The sequence below is a fragment of the Pyrus communis genome, chromosome 5 (assembly GCF_963583255.1).
Source record: "Pyrus communis chromosome 5, drPyrComm1.1, whole genome shotgun sequence".
In the NCBI taxonomy this organism is placed as follows: domain Eukaryota; kingdom Viridiplantae; phylum Streptophyta; class Magnoliopsida; order Rosales; family Rosaceae; genus Pyrus; species Pyrus communis.
The window spans coordinates 14,668,904-14,691,183 of NC_084807.1; positions in this window are offsets into that span (position 1 = coordinate 14,668,904).

A 22,280-nucleotide genomic window follows, 5' to 3' on the forward strand; every position below is an offset into this window, starting at 1 on the left:
GTAGCTGCGATGATGACCTCCACGTGAACTTTTGACAAAGTTGAACGCGCCTTCTGAAAAGCCGAGAAAGCGTCGCCTAAATTACGCCGGAAATTCTGGCTTCTTGAATCGGTGGACACGTCGCTTTGGCTTTTTATAGAGCTATCGATCACCACAACAAACATACTCTGAAGATTTCCCATTCTTGAAAATCGACTCCGGCCCTTTGAAATTTAACTCCATCTCCTTTTCTTTGAACACTTTTGAAAAATGGCAAACTCATCGAACCTTAGCTTGGAATTGAGCCTTAGCAGTGATACGGGCGCGCCGCGTCAAGGTAACGTATGGCGCCCTTCTTTCTTATCTTCTAACGGTCTTCTTACAGGTGAAGACTCCGTGATGCAGGACGCCACAACAGCTACAATAGTAGCTAGGAACCTCCTCACTCCAAAAGATAGTAGGCTGCTGTCAGGACGGTCCGATGAGTTGGCCGTTCAAGAGTCCCTCGCACTTAGTGTTCAGTGTGCGAGTTCTGTGTCCAACATGGGCCAACGCCTGCTTGCCCGCTCCCGTCAGGTGGAATCATTGATGGCAGAGGTGGAGAGTCTTAAGCAAGAGATCCAGCAGCTTAAGTACGAGAATAGAAGTTTGCATGTGCTTGCAAATAACTATTCGTCGGGCATGAAGAGGAAGCTTGATGAGCTGCAAGAATCTGAGGGTCGAATTCACAGTGACCGTCAAAGGCTTGCGGCTTGTCTCCAGAGGCACCTTTTTCCTGGGTCATCCAGCGCTTGGCCAAGTATTGAGGCCTGGAATGCTTTAGCTCCGATGCCTCCCGCTTCGATGGCTTCCGCTCCAATGCCTCCCGCTTCTATGCCTTCCGCTCCGATGCCTCCCGCTTCTACAACTGTCTAAAAAGGGTTTAATTTGTGTGTTAGTTTCTGCCACATCAAATTTTGCCTCTTCAAGGGTAGTTCGACTGGTAGACCAAGGCACCATCAAAACAATGCTTGAACTTCAGGTCAAGGCATAAATGAGTTTTCCTAAGATCCTTTATCTTAAATTCCATATTCAGGGGCGAGGTAATTTTCTCAAGCTCTTCCGGAGTCTTAGTGAGATTTGTGTTAATGACATAAACTGTAACTCTAGCAATTCAGAATAAGACTTCATAGTTTAACACGCAAGGGCATAATTCATATCCTTAACTGATCAAATAATCACTTAGACGGGTATACCATATCCGTCGTATTGTAAATGAACGCCTCAAAATGAGTTAACAGGGTGTTCCGTGGTTTTGGAACTATTTGACCCAGTCCATGTAATTCTTTGGGAACTTACATGTAAATCTCCATATCTATATCTCCATGGAGAAAGCACTAACCACATTTCATAATGCTGCTATCAATCATATGACGTTTTGAGAAAAACCTTGCGTCGTAAGGCATGCATCATATCACATTATTTTATTCATCTCATAACGCTTCCTTTCTGATGCGAGATTTATATGCACACAAATTAAACCCTCTTTTTGACAATTGTAGTATAAGTATAAGTAGGGATCGTTCTGGACCGGGGATTAGGAGGGATTGTTAATCACTTGGATTTGACTCAAAAACGTAAAAACACAATATAAAACACTTTACTAGACTCAAAGAATTCAAAAATACTTTAAAACATAAACTAAACAGATTCTAAGCACTAAAGAATAAGAAAGTAAAAGGGGGGGGTTTGATTTGACGAAAAGTAACTAAAATGCACAAATTGTAATTAAAGGCAAAACGTAAATATGAATGTGATGAAAATATGGATGATGGAATAGCCAAGGGGTTCTTCTCCACACATGTTACACTTGCATACAAGATTGATTCTCAGTTGGTCTTTCGATAAATTATGAAACTCAACACTCCGGGTTAATTAGGTCCGCTTAAATTAACCGTCAAGTTTTCCTTAAGTTAATGAATTGGATGGGTTTGCGCAACGCAATTCACAACATTCTCCAAAAGTCCTTTACGTGAACAATACAATAAAGATACAATCAAAGATCATTAAGCATTATGAAAACTATAAGTGTTGACGAGGCATTCGTTACTATGATGAGCATGAAACTCGTGCCAAGAATTCATTTAACGCGATTGTTTATAAGCAACCTCCACTACTTGTGAATATAAGTTCATAACGATTAGGTGAAACTCACTTATATTCTAGCGTCATATTCATGCATGAAAATTAAGCGCGCATTCTCAATAAACATACATAAATAAGTTATCAATCAAACGGTTAAACGAATTGAATCCACAACTTATGAAATTCCAACGAAAGTTAATCAATTCATATTGCAAATATAAACATAGTTTCGAATCACCCCCTAGCTAAAGGGGGTTTAGTTCCTTATACATACAAAATAAAGAGAATCAAAGAAACACCTAAACATTCCAACAACTCAAACTTGAATTGTATGAACGTTTAGGCACTCTTCTCTTCCATTCCTCATACATACAAAACAAAGAGAATTGAATTTAAAACTTTGAAATTAAAGAAACACCTAAACATTCCAATAACTCAAACTTGAATTGTATGAACGTTTAGGCACTCTTTTCTTCCTCGTTGTTGTAGCACAAGGTCTAAGGAGATGTTTAGGGCTTTAGGTGTATGTGGAATGGAGTGGGGAATGGTTGGATAGTGGCTGCAATGGACGAGAAAAACTGCACAGAAATGGAAGGAGATGTACGGCAAGGATGTGTGTTTGTGTTGTGTGTTGTGTTGTGAATGGAATGAATGAATTGTGGCTGCAATGCATGCTTATTTATAGGTATATGAGAGGGAACATGACAGCTAGGAATAGGTGGAAATGTGGCTGCAAGTTTGGTGAATGATTATGAGTGAATGCATGTGAATGTGGCTAGGTTAGAAAGCTGGAATTGCATGTGAAAGCTGGAAATGCATGTGAAAGCTGGAAAGCAAAGGGATGCACGGCAAGGGCTTGTGTTAGGTGATGGGTGCATGTGTTGGCTGATTTGTTTGTTGGGAAAGCATGTGAGGGAAGGATTATGGTGAATGATGATGAATACATGTGGAAGTGTGGCTGAATTGAAGGATACATGTGGCTGAAATGAAAGGGAAATGCAAAGGGAAAAGCTGGAATTGTAGTGAAATGCACGGCAAGGGTTATTTCTTGATGGTTTTGGGGTTGTGATGCATGTGAATGCATGTGAATGGCAGCTAGGGTGTGTGATGATGAATGCATGTGGAATAAAGAGTGAATGGTGGCTGCAATAATGAAATGGAATGGCTGGAAATGCAAGGGGAATGCATGTGGAATGACAACTAGGGTGTGTTGGTGTGTGTATGGGAATTTCTGGTTCTAAGGCTTTGTTTGATTGGGCTAGGCCCTTTGTTTTATGTCCTAAAGTGCATAAGTGGCCTTCAATTTCGTCCATCCTCTTGGCTCCATGGTTAAGCTATCCAATCCATGCCCAAAAATGCTCCAAATAGCCTCAAAATGCACTTTCTTGCTCCCTTTGCCATTAGGACCTAAAAACAAACGAAAATAGCTTAAACTACTAAAACAACTATGAATTAACAACATAAATGCACGAAAACAAGCTAAGTAAGTCGCCTAAATATGCTCCTATCAAATTCCCCCACACTTAGCTTTTGCTAGTCCTCGAGCAAAACAGAAAAACAAAATAAAACGAAACGAAACAAACCAAACACAATCTTAAACCTTCCAACGTTGCCTCAGGGATTTCCAATGCACATGACATGTTAAAAATCATTATTCCCACAGATTTTGGTTATCTTTACACTTAAGTACATACTTAATCATAGTCACCACGTATTAGTTCACATTTAAGCATTTAAAACCATGTTTTGAATGTAGTAACATGCCTTAGAGAATTCCCTCAATTCCTCACTAGTTATGCACTCAATTTTCATTCAGATTTTCTGACTACACACCCTAAACTAGTTATATGTGAGAAGATTGATGTAAACATGAAAACGAACACTCACATATATGTATCTCAAAGGAAGCAATTTCTGGAGTTAATAAGCATGTTTAGGTATGATCTCATGAATGGAATGCTCCTACTTAGATGCGAGAACCAGTGACACCATAAGCTCATACCAAGTTCAAACTCCACAATTGAAATACATAACACTCAAGATTGAAGTCACGGGTTATAATGGGGCTTGGGGTGTTTGGATAACAAAGAAGGAGTATGGAAAACAAAGGTTCTTTAAGCAATAGTGAGCAACGTAATGAATTAGACATTTAGAACTCCCTTTAGAACGCAAAAATCAACTTTGAACACCCAAGGGGGAATCACACAAAACTTAGGGCCATATTCAACTTTTTTGGACCCTTTCTTCAACCATCAACGCTTGTGAGTTCATTCTTACTTATTTTCACTCCTTTTCTTTCTTTTCTTCTTCTTTTTCTTTTGAATCTCAAAACATATATATAAACTTAAGAACAAACTTTTACTCCCCCACACTCATTTTCTTGCAAAATGTAACTCAAAAGGAATTCATTTTCCGTCATGCTTACTATGCTTCAAGAACAAGGGTACGGATGGTCCTAATCTAGGCTAGGTGAGAATGATATGGGTTAACAAAGAACATGGGCTAAACAAGGCTCAACGGGGTTAAATCTTACAACATATACGAAATATGGGAAGTAAGGCTATTTGGCAATGGTGGCAACTACACAACTTCATCTTGATATATGTTATGCAATTCAATGTTATGCTTTGAATGAAACGGATATAAGTTCTAGCATTTAGTTCTATCATTATACAATTGCATTCTAAGTAGCAACCAAGCAAGGAATAATGAGATCATGCAACAACTTTAGAGAACAAAGAATCACAGATTATAACTCTCCAAAGAAAGTAATGGCTCGAGTCTCACAGGGATGTTGATAGGAGCATATTCATGCGACTTAAATGGCTTGTTCTCGTGCATTTACGTTATGTTTCTTTAGTTATTTTAGTACTTTAAGCTATTTTCGTGTGTTTGTAGGTCCAAAGGGCTAAAGGAGCAAAAAGATGCATTTTGGAGACTTTTGGAGCACTTTTGGGCTAAGGATGGATAGCTTATGCTTGGAGCCAAAGTGTTGGACGAAATTGAAGACCTAATTGAAGACCAAAGTGTTGGAACCTTGTTCCCTTTAGTTTTAGGACATTTAAACCTTTCCTAATCCCATTCATCAACACATGCATCCACATGCATTCACCCTTTAAACCATTAAATCCACATGCTTTCCTATTCAATTAAATCAGCCACATGCATTCATCATCATAACCTAGCTGTCATTCCACTTCATTGCACATGCATCTTCAAATAAATCAGCCATTCCACATGCATATTCAACCTAGCTGTCATTGCACATGCATTCACTCTTTAATTCACATGCAAAACATCCCATTCCATCTCCCATTTCAGATTGCATTCCATAATCATTCACTCACCTTTAATCCACATGCATCTTCCATAAATCAAATCAGCCACATTCACCACCACATTCACTCACCACAAACATTCCACATGCATTCATCAACATATCTAGTTGTCACTCACATGCATTTCCTTCATCATTTCCAACCCACATGTCCCTTTAATCATTCAAACATACACCCATTCACCACCAGAAATCATCCTTGCCATGAGTTCCCATCAGATTTCCATCATATTCACATGCATTCCATCCTTTAAAACATTGCACATGCACTCCCTTTAATTAATTAAGCCACATGCACTCCCATCCATTTCATCATTGCAGCCAACACATGCTTTCACATGCATTTTCAGATTGTCCCCTTGCACATGCAGCCACTTATTCAAAGCACATGCATTTCCACCCTTTAATCACATGCATAAATCAGCCACATGCATCTCCCATCACCATTCCAGATTTCCACCACCCTCCTAGCTATCATGTTCCCCCCATTTCACCTATAAATAACCCTTCATTGCAGCCACAAAAGGGGGGATCCATTCACCACAGAAATAAGGCCTTTGTGCCAGAAATTCACCCATTCCAAACACTCTTCCATAAACTCATCCATTGCAGAAATGTAGACCATCAAACCACCCCCTTTGTGCCGTGAGTCTTCCCTATTAATCCAAACACCACTCCCCAAACCATTCACACCATCAACGAGGAAGAGAAGAGTGCCTAAACGTTCATACAATTCAAGTTTGAGTTGTTGGAATGTTTAGGTGTTTCTTTGATTTCAATGTTTAAATTCAATTCTCTTTGTTTTGTACGTATGAGGAATGGAAGAGAAGAGTGCCTAAACGTTCATACAATTCAAGTTTGAATTGTTGGAATGTTTAGGTGTTTCTTTGATTTCAAAGTTATGAGGAAATTCGAAATATATGTTTATGCTTACATTTTGATTTGATTACTTCTAATTGCGTTTCATAAGTTGTGATTCAATTTGTTTAACCGTTTGATTGATAACTTATTTACGTATGTTTATTGAGAGTGCACGCTTAATTTTCATGCATGAATATGACGCTAGAATATAAGTGAGTTTCACCTAATAGTTACGAACTTATATTCACAAGTAGTGGAGGTTGCTTATAAACAATCGCGTTAAACGAATTCTTGGCATAAGTTTCATGCAATCATAGTAACGAATGCCTCGTCAACACTTATAATTTTCATAGAGCGTAATGATTCTTGCTTGTACCTCTTCTATGCATTCATGTTGAGGACTTGTGGGGAATGTTTTGAATTGTCGCATGCATCATCCAATTCAATAACGTTAGGAAGATTTGAAGGTTAATTAGTGCATCACGGTTAACTTGGGGTGTTGAGAATTAATGGTTTATTGAAATGCAATTGGAAATCATTTTATTATGCAAGTGTAACATGTGTGGAGATGAACCCCTTAGCTATTCTATCATCCATTCATTCCATTTTATCATTTTCATATTTACATTCTGTTTTAATTAGAATTTGTTCATTTATTTTAATTTCGTCCAAAACTCAATACCCCTTTACTTTATTGTCCAATTTAGTTAGAAAGTATCTTAGTTTATGTTTCTAAGTGTTTTGATTCAATTTATTACACAAATTCGTCCAAATTCACCAAAGTGCTCAAAACTGCCCAGAAAGTGATTTTAAGGCAGTTTTGAGTGTTTTGGGTGATGTTTGAGTCTTTTGGTTTGTTTTAATGTTTTAAGTGTTTAGTTTTACATTCTTTGAGTTAGTTTAGTGTTTTATATTGTGTTTTTACGTTTTTGATTCATTTTATTTCCCAATTTCGTCCAAATTCACCAAAGTGCTCAAAACTGCCCAGAAAGTGATTTTAAGGCAGTTTTGAGTGTTTTGGGTGATGTTTGAGTCTTTTGGTTTGTTTGAGTGTTTTAAAGTTTAGTTTTGCATTCTTTGAGTCTAGTATAGTGTTTCATATTGTTATTTTACGTTTTTGAGTCAAATCCAAGTGGTTAACAATCCCTCCTAATCCCCGGTCCAGAACGATCCCTACTTACATACTTATTACAATTGATAAAAAGAGGGTTTAATTTGTGTGCGTATAATTCTCGCATCAAATTTTGGCGCCGTTGCCGGGGATTAGAAAATTTGCTAATCCCTTGGATTGTTTTATTTTCTTTTATTTTTATTTTATTCCAGTTTCTTAATCTTGTTTTGTTTCTTGTTCTAGGTACTAGTTTATGACTCGGAGTTCTCATCCGATTCGTGAACATATCCTGGAGTGATTGGGTTCTTCGTTCGGCTGCAAGACGTAAAAGAAAGCGCTACTTGGGAGGCAACCCAATGCACTGAATAAAACAAAGCATGTTCAAAAATAAAAAATAAAAAAAATAAAAAATAAAAAAAAAGATACTAAACATGGAGAAAGATGGAGCTTCACAAAGGTTGTTTACGTGAAGCCCCACTACGAGGCGTCGGAGCGGAAGGCATCGAAGCGGACGGCTTTGAAGCGGAAGGCATCGGAGCAGAAGGCATCGAAGCGGAAGGCATTGGAGCGGAAGGCATCGGAGCGGGAGGAATCGGAGCTAGAGCATTCCAGGCCTCAATACTTGGCCAAGCGCTGGATGAGCCAGGAAAAAGGTGCCTCTGGAGATAAGCAGAAAACCTTTGACGGTCGCTTTGAATCCGACCTTCAGTCTCTTGCAGTTCATCAAGCTTCCTCTTCATGCCCGACGAATAGTTATTTGCAAGCACATGCAAACTTCTATTCTCGTACTTAAGCTGCTGAATCTCTTGCTTAAGACTTTCCACCTCTGCCATCAATGATTCCACCTGACGGGAGCGGGCAAGCAGGCGTTGGCCCATGTTGGACACAGAACTCGCACACTGAACACTAAGTGCGAGGGTCTCTTGAACGGCCAACTCATCGGACCGTCCTGACAGCAGCCTACTATCTTTTGGTGTGAGGAGGTTCCTAGCTACTATTGTAGCTGTTGTGGCGTCCTGCATCACAGAGTCTTCACCTGAAAGAGGACCGTTAGAAGATAAGAAAGAAGGGCGCCATACGTTACCTTGACGCGGCGCGCTCGTATCACTGCTAAGGCTCAATTCCAAGCTAAGGTTCGATGGGTTTGCCATTTTTCAAAAGTGTTCAAAGAGAAGGGGTGGATGGAGTTAAATTTCAAAGGGCCGGAGACGATGTTCAAGAATGGGATTTCTTCAGAGTGTGTTTGTTGTGGTGATCGAAAGCTCTATAAAAAAAAAAAGCCAAGGCGACGCGTCCACCGATTCAAAAGGCCGGAATTTCCGGCGTAATTTAGGCGACGCTTTCTCGGCTTTTCAGAAGACGCGTTCAACTTTGTCAAAAGTTCACGTGGAGGTCATCATCGCAGCTACACTTTTGCCGACAAGCGTAAATTTCGGCGACGCTTTCTCTGCTTTTCTGAAAACGCGTGCGACTTTGTCAAAAGAGCTCTGACAGAGCCGCATCCGCACTACCATGTGTCGCTCAGAAAGTGAAGGGGCGCTTGTGCAGAAATCGAAGGGGCGTCCGTTCAGAAATCGAAGAGCCGTTTGCTCAGAAATTGAAGAGACGTTTGTCGACAAGGGTAAAAGAACAGTACCACCACTTGATATTATCTCTATATATGTCGACCTTCGTCTTTTATGGCAAGGCAAACCTGAAGAAAATGTCCAACTCTTCCGCACCTCTGAGGGCGCTCTCCCAGCAACGCCTTTTGAAATACTCAATTTTTTCTCCCCCAAAGAAGATACCAAAAACCTGGAGTACAAATAAGGCAGAAGGAAACGGTCGATCGAAGCATGTGGAGACAACCACAACAAATACATGTGCTGCTTCATTCGCCGTTTCTTCAAAAGCAAAGGTATCTCATATCATCAAGGTCTAAAGCAAAAGTATCTCATATCATGCTCTTTCCCTGTCCTTTTCTTTGTCCTTGTTCTTACTCGCATGGCAAAGTGAAAGAAGCAATCAGCCGGCACTTGGAGTCAGTCTTCCGATCTGGAGCCAACTGCCTGGAATCTGTTCCTGATTGCTTACCTAGCGTTGCTCTCGAGTAGTCATCTTCAACGGTTGATACACTTCCAGAGAAGGGACCACTTCTGCAAAGGGGAGCGAGTAAGGCAAGTGAAAATGATACATTGAAGCATGTGGAGACAAACATAGGCTGAGTTATACTCCAACCCTTTTCAATACGAATTGGAAAGATTGAACAAAGAAACAGACCAAAGGAGTAAGCTCAGACCTTCGGGGGAGACCAAAAGAATCCTGCTGCCCATTTCAAGAGTAGCACAAAGGAAAATCAACGATGAGAGGAACCCCTGTGGAGTCAACAACATCAAGCCTCATTGCAATCAACAAGGAGAAGATGGAATTTACACTCCATAACCAGATTTGCGTCCCTAAACTCTTCTCTTTGTTAATTACATTCTGCCATGTTTAGTATGTTTAAGTGCTTTTTGTGTGTTTACTTATGTTTTGTGTGAATCTATGCTTAAAACATTGAGGACAATGTTTGATTTAAGTATGGGGGGGTAACTAAGTATATTTGATGCAAATTCGTGGGATTTTATCACCCATAACTTCAAATGTTGTTCCTTGCTGTTTTAAGGTGTTTTTAAGATGTTTTAGAGTGTTTTAGTATGTTTTGTTTTTATAACTCCGAAAATCACATAAAAATTTGAAAAACGTGTTTTAAAAAGCCTAAAAAGAGTGTTTTGAGTCGTTTTTGTGTGTTTGTGTCTTAGGGTACCTTCCAACACAATGATAAGGATTTGGTTTGTAATTGCATGACGGTTAAAAAGAGTTATTAACATAGAGAAAAGTTTGATTTACTCTTGGTATATGCTTGGTTATGGTTATAATGTATGACTTCACATGCAATCATAAAAGAAAAATTCGTTTTTGTAACATGCTTGAAGGAAGGAACTCAAACAAACGCTACATCCCTGTGAGACTCGAGCCATTACTTTCTTTGGAGAGTTATTTTCTGTGATTCTTTGTTTTCTAAAGTTGTTGCATGATCTCATTATTCCTTGCTTGGTTGCTACTTAGAATGCAATTGTATCATGATAGAACTAAATGCTAGAACTTATATCCGTTTCATTCAAAGCATGACATTGAGTTGCATAACATATATCAAGATGAAGTTGTGTAGTTGCCACCATAGCCAAATAGCCTTACTTCCCATATTTCGTATATATTAGTTTTAACCTCGTTGAGCCTCGTTTAGCCTATTTTCTTTGCTAACCACATCACCCCTTACCTAGCCTAGAGTAGGACTTTCCTATACCCTTGTTCTTGAAGTATAGTGAGCATGACTTAAATGAATTCCTTTTGATTAATATGTTGCAGAAAATAAGTGTGGGGGAAGGGATTTTTGTGTGTATGTATGTGCCTAAGTCTTAAAGGAGGCACGGGAAAAAGAAAAAAAAATGTGAGAAAAAGAAGAAGAAAAGAAAGAAAAAGAGTGAAAATAAGTGAGAATGGACTCACAAGTGTGATTGTTGAAGAAAGGGCCCAAAAAGTTTGAATATGGCCCTAAGTTTTGTGTGACTTCCCCTTGGGTGTTCAAAGTTGACTTCTGCGTTCTAAAGGGAATTCTAAGTGCCTAATTCAATACTTTGCTCACTATTGCTTTAAGAACCTTTGTTTTACTTTACCTTTCTTTGTTAAACCATTACCCTTAGCCCCGTTACAACCCTCAACTTCTATCTTGATGTTATGTATTCCATATGTGGAGTTTGGAATTGATATGAGCTTATGGAATCCCTGGTTCTCATTCTAAGTAGTAGCATTCCATTCATGAGATCATATTCATGTCATTATCATAAATCCAGAAAATGCTTTCTTTGTTATAACATATGTGAGATGCTAGTCTTTCATGTTTACATCAATCTCTCACATATAACTAGTGTAGGGTGTGTAGTCAGAAAATCTGTGTGAAAATAGAGTGCATTCTAGTAAGGAATTGAGGAAATTCTCTAAGGCATGTTACTACATTCGAAATGTGTTTTAAATGCTTAATTGTGAACTAGTATGTGGTGACTATGATTAAGAATGTACTTAAGTGTAAAGATGGCTAAAATCTGTGGGAATAATGATTTTTAACTTGTCATGTGCATTGGAAATCCGTGAGACGATTGTTGGAAGGTGTAGGTTGTGTTTTGTTCGTTTTGTCTAGTTTCGTGTTCTTTTGTTGTTTTGTTTTGCTCGAGGACTAGCAAAAGATAAGTGTGGGGGTATTTGATAGGAGCATATTCATGCGACTTAAATGGCTTGTTCTCGTGCATTTACGTTATGTTTCTTTAGTTATTTTAGTACTTTAAGCTATTTTCGTGTGTTTGTAGGTCCAAAGGGCTAAAGGAGCAAAAAGATGCATTTTGGAGACTTTTGGAGCACTTTTGGGCTAAGGATGGATAGCTTATGCTTGGAGCCAAAGTGTTGGACGAAATTGAAGACCTAATTGAAGACCAAAGTGTTGGAACCTTGTTCCCTTTAGTTTTAGGACATTTAAACCTTTCCTAATCCCATTCATCAACACATGCATCCACATGCATTCACCCTTTAAACCATTAAATCCACATGCTTTCCTATTCAATTAAATCAGCCACATGCATTCATCATCATAACCTAGCTGTCATTCCACTTCATTGCACATGCATCTTCAAATAAATCAGCCATTCCACATGCATATTCAACCTAGCTGTCATTGCACATGCATTCACTCTTTAATTCACATGCAAAACATCCCATTCCATCTCCCATTTCAGATTGCATTCCATAATCATTCACTCACCTTTAATCCACATGCATCTTCCATAAATCAAATCAGCCACATTCACCACCACATTCACTCACCACAAACATTCCACATGCATTCATCAACATATCTAGTTGTCACTCACATGCATTTCCTTCATCATTTCCAACCCACATGTCCCTTTAATCATTCAAACATACACCCATTCACCACCAGAAATCATCCTTGCCATGAGTTCCCATCAGATTTCCATCATATTCACATGCATTCCATCCTTTAAAACATTGCACATGCACTCCCTTTAATTAATTAAGCCACATGCACTCCCATCCATTTCATCATTGCAGCCAACACATGCTTTCACATGCATTTTCAGATTGTCCCCTTGCACATGCAGCCACTTATTCAAAGCACATGCATTTCCACCCTTTAATCACATGCATAAATCAGCCACATGCATCTCCCATCACCATTCCAGATTTCCACCACCCTCCTAGCTATCATGTTCCCCCCATTTCACCTATAAATAACCCTTCATTGCAGCCACAAAAGGGGGGATCCATTCACCACAGAAATAAGGCCTTTGTGCCAGAAATTCACCCATTCCAAACACTCTTCCATAAACTCATCCATTGCAGAAATGTAGACCATCAAACCACCCCCTTTGTGCCGTGAGTCTTCCCTATTAATCCAAACACCACTCCCCAAACCATTCACACCATCAACGAGGAAGAGAAGAGTGCCTAAACGTTCATACAATTCAAGTTTGAGTTGTTGGAATGTTTAGGTGTTTCTTTGATTTCAATGTTTAAATTCAATTCTCTTTGTTTTGTACGTATGAGGAATGGAAGAGAAGAGTGCCTAAACGTTCATACAATTCAAGTTTGAATTGTTGGAATGTTTAGGTGTTTCTTTGATTTCAAAGTTATGAGGAAATTCGAAATATATGTTTATGCTTACATTTTGATTTGATTACTTCTAATTGCGTTTCATAAGTTGTGATTCAATTTGTTTAACCGTTTGATTGATAACTTATTTACGTATGTTTATTGAGAGTGCACGCTTAATTTTCATGCATGAATATGACGCTAGAATATAAGTGAGTTTCACCTAATAGTTACGAACTTATATTCACAAGTAGTGGAGGTTGCTTATAAACAATCGCGTTAAACGAATTCTTGGCATAAGTTTCATGCAATCATAGTAACGAATGCCTCGTCAACACTTATAATTTTCATAGAGCGTAATGATTCTTGCTTGTACCTCTTCTATGCATTCATGTTGAGGACTTGTGGGGAATGTTTTGAATTGTCGCATGCATCATCCAATTCAATAACGTTAGGAAGATTTGAAGGTTAATTAGTGCATCACGGTTAACTTGGGGTGTTGAGAATTAATGGTTTATTGAAATGCAATTGGAAATCATTTTATTATGCAAGTGTAACATGTGTGGAGATGAACCCCTTAGCTATTCTATCATCCATTCATTCCATTTTATCATTTTCATATTTACATTCTGTTTTAATTAGAATTTGTTCATTTATTTTAATTTCGTCCAAAACTCAATACCCCTTTACTTTATTGTCCAATTTAGTTAGAAAGTATCTTAGTTTATGTTTCTAAGTGTTTTGATTCAATTTATTACACAAATTCGTCCAAATTCACCAAAGTGCTCAAAACTGCCCAGAAAGTGATTTTAAGGCAGTTTTGAGTGTTTTGGGTGATGTTTGAGTCTTTTGGTTTGTTTTAATGTTTTAAGTGTTTAGTTTTACATTCTTTGAGTTAGTTTAGTGTTTTATATTGTGTTTTTACGTTTTTGATTCATTTTATTTCCCAATTTCGTCCAAATTCACCAAAGTGCTCAAAACTGCCCAGAAAGTGATTTTAAGGCAGTTTTGAGTGTTTTGGGTGATGTTTGAGTCTTTTGGTTTGTTTGAGTGTTTTAAAGTTTAGTTTTGCATTCTTTGAGTCTAGTATAGTGTTTCATATTGTTATTTTACGTTTTTGAGTCAAATCCAAGTGGTTAACAATCCCTCCTAATCCCCGGTCCAGAACGATCCCTACTTACATACTTATTACAATTGATAAAAAGAGGGTTTAATTTGTGTGCGTATAATTCTCGCATCAGATGTAGCGTTATTATGAGTTCCTTCCTTCAAGCATGTTACAGAAACAAATTTTTCTTTTATGATTGCATGTGAAGTCATACATTATAACCATAACCAAGCATATACCAAGAGTAAATCAAACTTTCATCCATGTTTATAACTCTTTTTAACAGTCATGCAATTACAAACCAAATCCTTATCATTGTGTTGGAAGGTACCCTAAGACACAAAAACAACTCAAAACACTCTTTTTAGGCTTTTCAAAAAAATGTTTTTCAAATTTTTATGTGATTTTCGGAGTTATAAAACAAAACACACTAAAACAGTTTAAAAACACCTTAAAAAAAAGCAAGGAACAACACTTGAAGTTATGGGTGATAAAATCTCACGAATTTGCATCAACAACATTAGTTACCCCCCCACACTTGAACCAAACATTGTCCTCAATGTTTTAAGCTTAAAATCACACCAAACAAAAGTAAACATAAAAACAGCAACTAAATATACTAAACATGGCAGAATGTAACTAACAAAGAGAAGAGTTTAGGGACGCAAATCTGGTTATGGAGTGTAAATTCCCTCTTCTCCTTGGTGATTGCACTGAGGCTTGATCTTGATGATTCCACAGGCTTATTCTTGAACTGGGCTTCTCCCATCGTTGATTTTCCTTTGTGCTACTCTTGAACTGGGCAGCAGGATTCTTTTGGTCTTCCCCGAAGGTCTGAGCTTACTCCTTTTATCTGTTTCTTTGTTCAATCTTTGCAGAAGTGGTCCCTTCTCTGGAAGTGTATCAACCGTTGAAGATGACTACCCGAGAGCAACGCTAGGTAAGCAACCAGGAATAGATTCCAGGCAGTCGGAACCAGATCGGAAGATTGACTCCAAGTGCCGGCTGATTGCTTCTTTCACTTTGCCATGCGAGTAAGAACAAGGACAAAGAAAATGACAGGGAAAGAGCATGATATGAGATACTTTTGCTTTTGACCTTGATGATATGAGATACCTTTGCTTTTGAAGAAGCGGTGAATGAATCAGCGCATGTTTCAATCCTCCTGGGTCATCTGTACTCCAGGCATCTGGTATCATCTTTGGGGAAGAAGAAAAAATTGAGTATTTCGAAAGGCTTTGCTGGGAGTGCGCCCTCAGAGGTGAGGAAGAGTTGGGCATTTTCTTCAGGTCTGCCTTGCCATAAGAGATAAAGGTCGACATATATAGGGATTTCTCAATAGCAAGTGGTGGTACTATTCTTTTACCCTTGTCGACAAACGTCTCTTCGATATCTGAACGACGCCTCTTCGATTTCTGAGCAGGCGCCTCTTCGATTTCTGAACGACGCCCCTTCGCTTTCTGAAAGACACGTAGTAGTGCGGATGCGGCTCCTTTTGACAAAGCTGCATGCGTTTTCTAAAAAGCAGAGAAAGCGTCGCCGAACTTTGCGCTTGTCGGCTAAAGATGTGTAGTTGCGATGATGGCCTCCACGTGTTTTCGACTTTGTCAGATATCTTTTGACAAAGTTGAACGCGTTTTCTGAAAAGCCGAGGGAGCGTCGCCGTAATTTACGCAGGAAATTCCGTCTTTTTGAATCGGTGGTCGCAACGCCTTGGCTTTTTATAGAGGTATCGATCACCCCAACATACACACTCTGAAGATTGCCCATTCTTGAAAATCGTCTCCGGCCCTTTGAAATTTTACTCCATCCAACCCTTCTCTCTGAACACGTTTGAAAAAAAATGACTAACCCATCGAATCTTTGCTTAGATTTGAGTCTCGGCAGCGATCCGGTTGTGCCCCGTCAAGGTAATGTATGGCGCCCATCTTTCTTATCTTCTAATGGTCCTCTTTCAGGTGAAGACTCCATGATGACGGACGCAACAACAGCTATGATAGTAGCTAGGAACCTCCTCACTCCTAAGGATAGTAGGCTGCTTTCAGGACGGTCCGATGAGTTGGCCGTTCAAGAGTCACTCTCTCTCAGTGTTCAGTGTGCAGGCTCTGTGTCCAACATGGGCCAACGCCTACTTGCTCGCTCCCGTCAGGTTGAATCGTTGATGGCAGAGGTGGAAAGTCTCAAGCAAGAGATCAAGCAGCTGAAGTATGAGAATAGAAGTTTGCATGTTCTTGCAAACAACTATTCAACGGGCATGAAGAGGAAGCTTGATGAGCTGCAAGAGTCTGAAGGCCGGATTCAAAGTGACCGTCAAAGGTTTTCGGCTTTCCTCCAGAGGCACCTTTTTCCTGGGTCTTCCAGCGTTTGGCCAAGTATTGAGGCCTCGAATGCTCTATCTTCGATGCCTCCCGCTCTGATGCCTTCCGCTCCGAGAGTTTTGCCAAGTAGTGGGGCATCAAGCAAATAACCTTTGTGAAAGTTACATTCTTTTTTTTTTTTTTTTTTTTTTTTTTTTTTGAATCAAATGGCATGAACTTTATCTTTGAATGGAAGGTGATACTTGAAATGATCCGGTAATAGTTTAAATTCAAGATTGGGTGCCTGAATCATTAACCACATGTTAGTATAAAAGAAAATTGAAATTCGGGGAGGCGGCTTACCTGTGTGCTCCGAAATGAACTCCAGAATAAACACCCCTTCGAAAGTTATGACTTGTGCCGTGTCATAAAATCCAACTTCTTTGGGAATTGTGGTTTCAAATATGTCCTCTTTGATGCCTTCTACATCTTCTCCAGCCACTACCTTCTCTTGAATCATTCTTCTTGGTGTACAAAGTCCTTTGAAGAATTCAACACCATCTAAAACTTGCTGTGTTGCACCAAGAATTGGAATAGCATTTTGCACCTTTGGGAAGGCTCTTGGTTGGGAATCAAAAACCTGCTAGGAAAAGGGACATTGGGTGGAATAACATCAGAATAACATGGAATTGGGACGTCCTTACTTGTGGTGGGTGGTTTAGAGGGCTTAGGGGGCTGCGGCAAAGGTTGTTCTACCCTTGCCGTGTGCATGTCTTCTTCCTCCTCCTCAATTAGCAGCTCCTCATCCACTTCTAGGCTATGTTTGGGCATTTTTAGGTCAGCTCCAACCTCCATAGCACTTCCCAAAGTGATAGCATTATGGATTTCAAAATCTTCCTTCGAGTTTTCAATAGTTGAGTTGGAGAGTTCACTTTGCTCTTGAATTTGTAAGCCATGCACCAAACAAATTAATTCATCAAGCTTTTGATTATAATCTATTAACGAACTTGAATTTAATTGAGCATATTGCATATGAAGTTGTGGTGGCTGCATAGGTCTTGAATAGAACTCCTCATATGGCTGCCAATATGCTTCACGTTGAACTTGTTGAGCTTCCCACCACATAGAGTTTGAATGATCCCTCCAATCTCTTTGTGGACATTGATTGGCTTGAAATCCTTGCCTATATGAAGCACCAAATGTAGGGACACTCTGCATTGTGATCCTTTCGGCATACGGCGACAATTGAGAAGTAAGATTTGCCAATTGAGCTTGAATGCTAGCAAAATCCATATCTTACTTCTCTCGTACCTAAAATCAAAGAAAGAGAACTAAATCAAATATCAAAAGTAACAACAAACAAAGAAAACAACACTAAGTTAGAAACTAAAATGAAAACAACTAAACCAAAAAGAAAAGAACCAAAGGATTAGCAAAGTTGCTAATCCCCGGCAACGGCGCCAAAATTTGATGCGAGATTTATACGCACACAAATTAAACCCTCTTTTTGACAATTGTAGTATAAGTATAAGTAGGGATCGTTCTGGACTGGGGATTAGGAGGGATTGTTAATCACTTGGATTTGACTCAAAAACGTAAAAACACAATATAAAACACTATACTAGACTCAAAGAATTCAAAAATACTTTAAAACATAAACTAAACAGATTCTAAGCACTAAAGAACAAGAAGGTAAAGGGGGGGGGGGGTTTGATTTGACGAAAAGTAACTAAAATGCACAAATTGTAATTAAAGGCAAAACGTAAATATGAATGTGATGAAAATATGGATGATGGAATAGCCAAGGGGTTCTTCTCCACACATGTTACACTTGCATACAAGATTGATTCTCAGTTGGTCTTTCGATAAATTATGAAACTCAACACTCCGGGTTAATTAGGTCCGCTTAAATTAACCGTCAAGTTTTCCTTAAGTTAATGAATTGGATGGGTTTGCGCAACGCAATTCACAACATTCTCCAAAAGTCCTTTACGTGAACAGCACAATAAAGATACAATCAAAGATCATTAAGCATTATGAAAACTATAAGTGTTGACGAGGCATTCGTTACTATGATGAGCATGAAACTCGTGCCAAGAATTCATTTAACGCGATTGTTTATAAGCAACCTCCACTACTTGTGAATATAAGTTCATAACGATTAGGTGAAACTCACTTATATTCTAGCGTCATATTCATGCATGAAAATTAAGCGCGCATTCTCAATAAACATACATAAATAAGTTATCAATCAAACGGTTAAACGAATTGAATCCACAACTTATGAAATTCCAACGAAAGTTAATCAATTCATATTGCAAATATAAACATAGTTTCGAATCACCCCCTAGCTAAAGGGGGTTTAGTTCCTCATAACTTTGAAATCAAAGAAACACCTAAACATTCCAACAACTCAAACTTGAATTGTATGAACGTTTAGGCACTCTTCTCTTCCATTCCTCATACATACAAAACAAAGAGAATTGAATTTAAAACTTTGAAATTAAAGAAACACCTAAACATTCCAACAACTCAAACTTGAATTGTATGAACGTTTAGGCACTCTTTTCTTCCTCGTTGTTGTAGCACAAGGTCTAAGGAGATGTTTAGGGCTTTAGGTGTATGTGGAATGGAGTGGGGAATGGTTGGATAGTGGCTGCAATGGAGGAGAAAAACTGCACAGAAATGGAAGGAGATGTACGGCAAGGATGTGTGTTTGTGTTGTGTGTTGTGTTGTGAATGGAATGAATGAATTGTGGCTGCAATGCATGCTTATTTATAGGTATATGAGAGGGAACATGACAGCTAGGAATAGGTGGAAATGTGGCTGCAAGTTTGGTGAATGATTATGAGTGAATGCATGTGAATGTGGCTAGGTTGGAAAGCTGGAATTGCATGTGAAAGCTGGAAATGCATGTGAAAGCTGGAAAGCAAAGGGATGCACGGCAAGGGCTTGTGTTAGGTGATGGGTGCATGTGTTGGCTGATTTGTTTGTTGGGAAAGCATGTGAGGGAAGGATTATGGTGAATGATGATAAATACATGTGGAAGTGTGGCTGAATTGAAGGATACATGTGGCTGAAATGAAAGGGAAATGCAAAGGGAAAAGCTGGAATTGTAGTGAAGTGCACGGCAAGGTTGATTTCTTGATGGTTTTGGGGTTGTGATGCATGTGAATGCATGTGAATGGCAGCTAGGGTGTGTGATGATGAATGCATGTGGAATAAAGAGTGAATGGTGGCTGCAATAATGAAATGGAATGGCTGGAAATGCAAGGGGAATGCATGTGGAATGACAACTAAGGTGTGTTGGTGTGTGTATGGGAATTTCTGGTTCTAAGGCTTTGTTTGATTGGGCTAGGCCCTTTGTTTTATGTCCTAAAGTGCATAAGTGGCCTTCAATTTCGTCCATCCTCTTGGCTCCATGGTTAAGTGATTGTTGTTTTCCTTCTTCATGCTAGAATATGTTTAGTATAATGGCACAAGTAAGGGTGTCGAATCCACAGGGACTAATTGGACCTATATAATCACTTGCTTTGCAAGAACTCTTTACTAGAGAAATAAAACTAATCAATGTAGGCAGATTTGTTGTTGTAACTTGAAAGCATAAGGAAATGAAGTAAACACAAAATGAATGAATCAACAACTAATAAAATGAGATAGTACCAATGGAGATGAAGCTAGGGATTCGATTTTACCATTGCTAACCCAAGGCCATGCTTGTTGAATCAGATTATACTCATCCATCTACCTATTTCTTGAGTTTGTTTCACTTAGATATGATCAACCATATGATGTGTGGATTTGATCAAATGTCTCTAATCATGAGCCTAATTGTGATGTGCAACTTTGGTTCCTAATCAAGAATATATAGTGCACAAGAAACTTTCACAAAACCAAAGGGAACACTCGGCAGGATGTTTGCAAAACATTCCCTTCATTCATTCACATATCCACCAAGATTATGCATGATGTGTGCTTTAATCTTGGCTAAACAACCTGTGGTTAATTCAAATGATGATCAAGTATTAAAATCAACACACTAAGTCACAATTAAAACGGAGAATGAAACAAGAAATAGATAGATTAAATGAGAATTCTGAATTAACTACTTGGCAATCTTGCAAGGCTACATCGAATCCCTAGAGAGAGATTAGTTACACTTCATGTTTACAAAAGGTTTGACATAAAAATATATAACATGAGTGAACATAGGATTAAGAAGAAAGAACCCTTGAAGCAAAACTGATGTCGAAATCCCTTAAGAGTTGCCTTCGGTGTGGGTGCTCCAAGTGTGTTGTAAATGAAGGTGGAGCGGCTAAGGTTGAATGGTTTCTGCGAATGGGAGAGTGGATGGAATGGAATGAAGCCAAGAAGAGATTGTGTAGAAATGGAAGGGGATTTGCGGCAAAGGGGAAGATTGGATGTGTTTGTGGTGTCTTGTGTATGAAAATGAGATGAGATTTTTGTGTATGAATGCATGGGTTTTTATAGGGGGAATGGGAGAATATGTGGGTGATTGTTTAAGAGTGAATGTGGTTGTTATGATTGAGAGTGCATGTGGATGAAATAATGATGGAAAAAGAGCTAGGTTGTTGGTGTGTGAATGCATGTGTTGAATTGGTGGTGCAATGATGAAAAAGTAAGTGCATGTGTGTGTGAATGGTGGTGCAATGATGAAAGAGTAAGTGCATGTGTGTGTGAATGGTGGTGCAATGATGAAAGAATAAGTGCATGTGTGTGTGAATGGTGGTAGCTAGGGTGAATTATGATGAATGCATGTGGAATAAAGATGGAGAAGGTGGTGTAATGATGAAGGAGTAAGTGCATGTGTGTGTGAATGGTGGTGCAATGATGAAAGAGTAAGTGCATGTGTGTGTGAATGGTGTTTCTTGATGGTTTTGGGGTTGTGATGCATGTGAATGCATGTGGCTAAGGGTTGTTGATTGGGCTAGAGGTTTTGCATGGCTCAAAGGATTGTTTGATTGGGTTAGGCCCTTTGTTTTATGTCCAAAGTGCATACAAGGCTTTCAAATTCGTCCAACACTTTGGCTCCAAGCATATGCTATCCATTCCAAGCCCAATTTTGCTCCAAAATGCTCCAAAATGCATCTTTTTGCTTCCTTAGCCATATGAACCTAAAAACACACGAAAATGGCTTAAACTACTAAAACAATTATGAATTAACAACATAGATGCACGAAAACAAGCTAAGTAAGTTGCCTAAATATGCTCCTATCATTAAGCTATCCAATCCATGCACAAAAATGCTCCAAATAGCCTCAAAATACACTTTCTTGCTCCCTTTGCCATTAGGACCTAAAAACAAACGAAAATAGCTTAAACTACTAAAACAACTATGAATTAACAACATAAATGCACGAAAACAAGCTAAGTAAGTCGCCTAAATATGCTCCTATCACTTTCCCACTTGTAACACAACAGGGTTACCTTGGGTAGTGTAGGAACAATAGGTCTAATACACACTTTGGTAAGAAATTTGACCTGTATTATAATTTCAGTCATCCAATCAGTTATACATTGCCACTTAATCAACAGAACACGGTTCGATATCGTCACTTTTCATTTATGCCGATAGCTACCATATAAGTGAAAATATCATCGATGATAATCTTATTTCAATTCCATTTAGCTCATCCAAACTAGTATACTGGACCAAGAACTTCAAGTCTCGGGAGTAATCCAGATTAATCTTATGAGATGGAAATGATTTGAGACAGCGATCGAGTTTAGATTCATTGTTGTGTTCTGTTTTCCTCTTT